Here is an 8,013-nt window from a genome sequence, read left to right on the forward strand (position 1 = left end):
GGATAATAAAGCATCCACTTAGCTCATTATCGGTTAGAGATTCCTCTGCTAGGGGCCATGACTCTTTTCTGAAGGAAGGGTAAGTGGATTGTTGCCATTCTATGAAGATGTAACTGAGTACGTCTTTAGCTCCTAGAACTGCCCAATTCAGCACACGTGCTGAATCTCTGATATCTGGGGGAATCCCTTACTCTATGGAATACCTCTCAATTCTTGGGAGGTTAAAATATTTCCATATATCATCATCGATAGTTTGGTTGGCAAGCATCTGTAGCATCAATCTTCAACTCTAAGAAAAAAAATAACTTTTCATTATGAACACCCTCTGTCCAAACTGTAAAGGATGAAAGTGAGCATGTGTAAAGATCTGGTGTCTCTCACATGGCACTGGAGAGCAGTGTTATATCTTGTGCATTTTCTGGTGTGTATGTTCTGCAATGGATCCAAAGGAAACCTGACACCTCCTAAAGCATTGTTGCAACACTTTGTGCTGGTTACTTTTGTTGGGGTGTACTATGTGAAGGTTGTCTTTGTATTATTCAATTGTTAATTCTATACTGGCAGAGAGTTGAGTACTGGCCAGATTTGTGTATTATTGTTCTTATGGTTCATCCCCTGCCTCAGCATTGTGTAAACATACACCTTCCACAATCACTGATGGGCTTAATACAGATCTGATGGCCAGTAGCTGGGCAGGAAAGGAAGGGCAAGACTTCTGGTCTGAGACAGGGTCTCAGGGAGAAGAATCTAGGAAGGAAGATTCACCGGCAGGACACAGAGGAGGTTGGACATACTGGGGGTGGGGGAAAAGAAAAAGGGGGAAAGGGAAAGGGGTAACTGGCCACATGCAGGATGTGGATTAGAATAGTTGGGTTAATTAAGTTAGATGAGGTACCTGGGAGTTAGCCTAAGCTAGGCCTAAGGCATAATAACATTAAGTCTCTGTGCTGTTATCTGGTGGACAGTGGGTTCAAGAAAGTCCAGCAGTATAGTTTTAAGTTCATTTGATACAAGCTAGAGTCATTTGGGAAGAGGGAACCTAAATTGAGAATGTCTCCATGATATTGGTCTGTGGGGAAGCCTGTGCGCAATTTCGTAATAGGTGATTAGTGTGGGAGGGCCCAGTCCACCGTGGGTGGTGCTAGCCCCAGTGTGATGTGTATGAGAAAGCAGGCTATCTAAGTCACGGATAGCAGGTCAGTAAAGAGCATCCCTCCATGGCCTCTGCCTTAATTCCTGCCTCCAGGTTCCTGCCTTGAGTTCCTGCCCCAACCTCCCTTCATGCTGGGCTGTGATCAGGATGTGTAACCTGTTCATGATGTTTTTAATCACAGCAGTAATCCCAGGGCACTGTTAAACACAGAGGAACATTGGTAACCCCCTAAATGACTATAAGGAGATAAAGGACAGATAGATACATTTTAGAATAAGCATTCAGCGGTCTACTGGACTGTAGAGAAGAGAAAAGAATTCAATGAAAATTATGTGTACCCGCATGGACAACTAACAAAAAATTAATGTCAAACAATCGAAGTGAGATATGAAGATGAGTGTAAGGTGTGGGGCTAGTCCGACAAGGTTTAGAAACAAACAATATTCCCATCATTTGTGTACATCTAAAGAACATGAGAGTGACAAACACCAGATTCTCTCCGGGGAAGAAACATGGAGGAAGAGAGTAGAGCTGAGAAGTGGTGGACAACAAGCTTAAACCGTACCATTTTATTTCTTATTAAAATGTACAGAGGGTATGTGAGTAACTATGGTAGGTGGGTGGTTTGTCTAACCCTGGGGTAGGCCCTGGATACTGCACGGATGAGCAATACTAACTTAACCAAGCAGGGTGAGCTTGTAAGCTTGTGCGTGTGTGTGTGTGTGTGTGTGTGTGTGTGTGTATGTACTACGCCCATGTACATGTGTGTGCACAAGAACGCACATGTGTGTAACAATGATTAAAGAAGAAGATATTGCTTTGGGAGGGAGAGTGGGGACACGGGAGGAGTTGGGAGGCATGAGAAGTCGTAGTAATGGCGATACAGTGCTCGTCTATGAAGCTCTCAAAAAGAATTAAATTTTAAAAATACCGGATGATAAAAATACTTGTTTTACTCTAAATACCTCTTTTTTGCATTTAAAGTATACACACAGAAGAACAAAAACACTACCACCACCAGTAACACAAACAAACCTTTAAGGTCTTAGAACTCAGGACCGATGGATTAGAATCAGACTCTCAGTCGCTTCAGGTCCGGGGTCCATGCTACTTTGTCCTATGTCAGGGGATGTGCCTGACCACCTTCTCCTTTGTCCCGTCAGTGAACCCTGCTGGAATCTTTCTCTCACCGGATCTGCAAACTCTACATCACCTTCTTTATGTGTCTATTATCCCAAAGGCTCATTCCCTCCCATCTGGGATATTGCTCTGTGCGTCGTTGACTTTTAAATAAATGTTTAATGAACGTGGGAAGGAGAATGGGACAAATAAGAGACAGTTGCACAATGTTGCAACATTGTGTAATGCTGCAACAAAAACCAGGAAAGACCCAGAAAACTGGCTTTAGAGTGTAAAAAGGGTGGGAGAGTACATGGGAGATGATTTCATAGCTTCTAGGAGAAGGTGAAGAACAAGGTTCAGAGAAGCCCGGTGGCCTGAGCCTGTCTGGAGGGTTTACTGTGTGCTATGGACATTCGCAAGCATTGCAGGTGCTAATTCAAGACCCTCCTCCCGAAGCCCCGCGAAGGACATGCTGTTATATTCTTACTTTGCTGTTATTCTCACACTTTATAAAGGATGGCAGGCAAAGGAGACAGGCTAAGTAACTAGGGGTTTGGACCCTGAAAACATACTTCTAAGTCCATGCAGTCTGTCATGACAGCAGGTGCTAAATAAGGCAGAGACTGAACAGGGTGCACTAATGCCTTTGTTAAACATATAGATGGGGATGTGTGTGAAACTTTAAGGCGAGCAGGTTCTGCATCTTTGCTAAGGCTCAAGACACAGAGACACGGGCTGAGGAGCTCGGATGAGCAAGCTGGGCAAGGGAGGTACCTACATCAGCCATAGGGAATCAGAAGGGTTTGACTGCAGCAAAGTCAGAAATAAATATAACAGATGAGAAACCAGTCTGCTCTCTTATGGTCCCAGGGCAGTATCTCTAAACTGCAACCATTGCTTGTCTGAGCTCTGTACACTCGACATGGTTGCTGTCATTTGAAATGCTAGTACTCTTGCTTTAATTATCATATTTTACAGGGAAAGGTGGGCCTTTGTTATTATTTGAAAATTTTTTCCTATGCAATTAATGGAAGCCTAGTAGGGTTTAAGAGAATAAACGTGGATGGGGACAGACTCAATATAGCTGCTGGGATAAACGTCTGAAAAGATGGCCCTGGAGCAGGACAGATCCTGGGAAACTGAGTTGACTCAGAAAAGGGAATGAGGTCAGGGGGCAGAGAGCAGGAAATAGGAAACTGCCACTTCACTGGTTGGTGGAAACTGTCAATCTGTCTGTCAGTCAGTAACCAAGCATCTTCTACAGCCAGCCCCTCTCCTCTCTCCTTAAGACAAGAGAATACAGCTTTGCCACCCGCCCAAAGGTCATTTTGCTCTGTCCATTTTCTGTGCACCTCCTAATAGCTTACTGTCCCCTCTGAACTGCTCCCCCTCCTTCTCAGGCTCTGCTCACTTCCCAGCCTCTGCTGCCACCTCTGCAAACCACAGAAGCTTACCTAACGAAAGAACATCCCCCTTCTCAGAACCAGCTTAAAGAGTCATCTGCTACTTGTTTGTACTATTTTTTTATCCTGGGTCTTCCTAAAACCCAAGTTCCAATACATGGACAGATACTCACACAAGGATGTGTGAGATAGTGTCACGTGACCAACTGACTAACCCACACAAGAGAGGTCAAAGGGGATGAGACGCTTGTGTAGACAGTCTGTTGCTTCGAAATAAATAAGTTAATTAGTTAATTAATTAAAAACCATGAATGCTTTTCAAATGCTAATATGTAAAAAGTTTCTAATCCTCAGAAGTGAGGATTAGAAGGTTGCCTTTTGTCCTAGAAGATGAACCAGCGTTTCTAGATTTGTGACTATAAGAAAACGAAACCAATCATTCTTACCATTCGCCAGTGAGTCATTGCTATGGGTGGTCTTACTAGGGAGCCGTTTCAGGCTAGTGAATGTTGCAGAGACCTGATTGAGCCCAGAAGACATGATTTCTCTCGTTTGGCCCTTTTATCAGTCAATTGGAGAAGCCTACTTTCAGGATATTGGTTTGAACCTAATTTCAATTTTCTAAACAAAAATTTAGGAATGTGCTTTTATCAGCAACATGGATTGGAGAAATGGGACACAGCAAAAAACAAACAAGAGGTCACTTACTGGAGCTGATCCTATAGAGAATTATCAGAAATCTTATAAATTTTTATTAACTTTCCCTGTTATTTTTTTCTGTTATTAAAAAGATCAGTTGGTTATCCAAGACTTATGGTGTGAGACTTAGCACCACTACCTTAAAGGGAATCTCTAACTAACTCCCTTTGCAATAGAGACCTACCAAGTACATTCCCACAAGTCTCCCCGGGACCACGTCACTAGAATAGATCAACCAAAGCTTACTGTGGACTCGAGTCCAGCTGGATGGAGGCTCTACGTACTTCCTTCCAGCTGGTTCTGAAATCTCAGGAAGAATGTGTGAGCTTCCGGAAACAAGTAGATCTTTTGAGCAACCCCTTCCCCTGAACTGACTTAGAACACCCGTTCCCTTTAGCTTCTTCCCATCCCATGCAAGCCTTCCTTTCCCCTGTCCTTTCCACTTCTTCTCAGAAACACGAACAACATCGCCCACTTGCAGCATCTCCTAATCCCACCCACAGCAATGCCACATTTAAAGAACACACGTTTATTTGTTTTAAAAATGTACTCTGCCAAAGGCCCTCTCAAGGAAAAGCATCCTCACCCTCCTGGTGCCAGTCCAAGTGCTAGTTTTCTCTCAGGCTCTTCTCTTCCTGGATGACTACACTTTTGGTTGGCGTTTCTCTGCGAGAATGTTCAAGACCTCTTTAAGAATCAGAAAAGCTACCTGAGTTTGCAGGCAGCTTCCTGTGGGGGTCACAGGCTGCAGAGTGAGCAGTGACTTGTTGCACAGAAGATGGGCAAGGTGTTTGAAAAAACAGGAAGCACCTGCCAATGTGTGACTTTCTCCCTGGGAGCAGGGTGTTCACTCTGAGGTGGTTCCAGATGCTTCTTGATGTTTCCACTATGAACTCTAAGACTGTGAAGTGCCCTAGGGAACAAGGGAAGACTTGTGAAGGGCAGGGTTATTTGGAGACTACGATGCAGGAATGAGAATGATGGTTGTCTATAGCTTCTCTAGTTTTCCTTTTTGTTGTAGAGATTCGTTTGTGCAGAAGTGAAGCTGAGTGATCATTGCAATGGGGAGCTTCCAAGCACATGAGAATTGGGAGATAACGTATTTGCTATTATTGCAGGTTCCTATAATAGGAACATGCTTTCACTGATTGATTAATTTATTCAGTGAACATGTTCTATGTGAAACAGGAAGAGAGACCTTAGGCATGTACAGGGAACAACGCAAACATGTATTGCTGTCCCCCATGTTAGCCTTAAAACTACTTATAAGGTGCCATGTTTCAGATTTGTATTTTCACTTTAAAATATGTTTATTTCATTTAGTATGTGTAAAGGAAAGGGTATGTACTCGCTCATTCAGAGGTCAGAAGAACATTGTGCAGGATTTGTTTTTTTCTGTCCATCATGCGGGTCCAGGGAATCAAACCCAGATTATCAGCCTTGAAGTAAACATGGAGTCATCTCAGTCCTTCACGATTTCTTTTCTTTTCCTTTCTTTTCTTTTTCTTTCTTTCTTTCTTTCTTTCTTTCTTTCTTTCTTTCTTTCTCTTGTAAATTCTTGTATGCACGTATATGATTTAGTAATGTGTTTAATGGGAATGCCACTGAGATCAAGCCCCCTCCTTGAGTTTGAAAGTTCTAAGCTGTTGGAGATAGTTGGGCAGGCCAGCTTGTGATATGTGTATGTGCTAGCTACATCTAGAGCAAGCAAGTCATACCTCTGTTAGTTAATTAGATTAACCAAATCCCTTGACTGGAGACACCTAATTGCTACCATGCTAATACTCATGTGGTCACAGAGAAACGGATTAAAGATTCTCAAAAGAAACATTACCTCCCATGTTGGTTTGCATAATGTTGGTAACTGTTTTCATAGCTGGGGGGTAGAGGCCACATGAATGACACTGGTAAACAGTGCAGTCCCCATGTGGGTATGGAGAACAGTACACATGCTTACCAAGCCTTCTGTCTCCAAGGACTTCAGTTTCTTCATTTGGAAGTATAAAACTGGGTGGAGTAACCCTACCTATCCTTTCAACATATAGATTTTTTTTTTTTTTTGACATTTTAGGCAAATCTCTTTCCCACTTCCTATGGAAACACAAGACTCAGAAAATTGTTCAATGAAGGCGGCTTTAAAAGTGATGCCTCAGGAGAGAGCTTGAGTATATATGGGTGACTGAACAAAGCGTTGAGGGGGAGGAATGACTATGAAGAACCAGGAGAGGAAAAGCTTCCGGTACTTTCTCTTGTTCACCCCTAGAAACAAAGTGCTTTCAACGCATCCAGAGCAGCCAAACAGTGTGCTTGAGAACGGATCATTCCTTGGGAACCGACCTCACTAAAGCGGATAAGGTTTCAAAGCTCCTGAGTAGAATTATTTCACTTGGATTACATAGTAAGGAAAGGTTAGCGAGTCCTCGAATCCAGCCAGTACCTCAATTGGAGTAACTACTTCCTGCCTGTCCCTGACAGAGCTTCCTGCATTATAGACAACCTAATGGATCGCTGCTTCTATCCGCTCACACGCTGCTCTTCACAGCTAGGCAGAAGAAGCCCTGGGGGTGCCAAAGAATAAGGCCCTCCTATCTGTAAGAGGGTCGGAGGTTCTGAAGCACACTCTGTACACAGCATGATTGTCAAGGCCAATGAGAAAACATAAGAAGAAACATTTCTTGTGACTTACAGTGTCCGTGCCAGGATGGAAAGACTCATTTTCATAAGAAAAATTTAAAGAAAATGTTATCCTGATTAAAAACAATCTCCAAGGGCTAAAGCAAGGGCTAGCCATTTAGAAACAAAGTAATTTACTTTTGGTTTGTGCTTTTGAGACAGGGTCTCTCTACATAGCCCTGGCTGTCCTGGAACTCACTACATAGGTCAGGCTGGCCTTGAACTCAGATCTATCAGCCTCTGCCACCAGAGTGCTGGGATTCAAGGTGTATGCCACCAATACCCAGTCAAGCGGCAGACTGATTTTTGACTTGGAAATGATTCCCCCGGAAAATCAAAGGAGACAACAAGTAAACTGTTTTCAGCAAACCTTCGGGGCATAGCTGTGTAAATGTTGTAATCAAAGCTCTTTGACGGTTTGAATTTGAAATTCTCAAAATAAATACTGCTGATTTGTTGGTAGGCTTCACTGAAAGAAAGAGCAGTGACTGAGGAAGAAGCCAGGTTACATTCCAACTCTGTCACGTACTAAGTGAGTGAGCTTCGGTGCATCGTTGGGCATTTTTGCAAGATCAAGTTTCCTTTCTCATAAATGGAAGTAATTTCCATACTTACTTCAAACAGTGGTCAGGAGAACTGAGTTATGGGAGTTCAGAGAGCAGGGTAATTAAATCTCGTCAGGTTCTAATGCTGGATTAGGACTGGAGCCAGGAGACATAAGGTTGATGTTGGGAAGGTCATTTTTGTCCCTGGCACCTTGGACACCAACAGTGTGAAGACTGTACATGCCCTGCCTTTGAATGGCCCCCAGATGGCCCTTCTGAGTGACCGACCATCAACTCAGGGTGGTGTTCTCCTGGCTACACATGTGAGTTTCCTCAGCTTTGCATCTGTTCCTTGGAAAGAGAAGAAACTATTTCTTCTAAGATTAGAGTGAATTTCACAAGTGACCAGTTAGCTGCT

General features: G+C 43.3%; 1 long non-coding RNA gene across 2 annotated transcripts in view; it reads right to left on the reverse strand.

Annotated features, from left to right (window-relative positions):
• The window catches only part of LOC143435728 (uncharacterized), a 147,237-nt gene extending 142,177 nt beyond the window's left edge, over nt 1–5,060 (reverse strand). For both annotated transcript variants that reach the window (XR_013106187.1, XR_013106186.1), the window contains exon 1: nt 4,964–5,060. This is a non-coding gene — a long non-coding RNA (uncharacterized LOC143435728). The remainder of the gene's footprint in view (nt 1–4,963) is intronic.
• Nucleotides 5,061–8,013: the final 2,953 nt, after the last annotated feature.

Source organism: Arvicanthis niloticus, chromosome 22, assembly GCF_011762505.2.
Source record: "Arvicanthis niloticus isolate mArvNil1 chromosome 22, mArvNil1.pat.X, whole genome shotgun sequence".
Lineage (NCBI taxonomy): Eukaryota > Metazoa > Chordata > Mammalia > Rodentia > Muridae > Arvicanthis > Arvicanthis niloticus.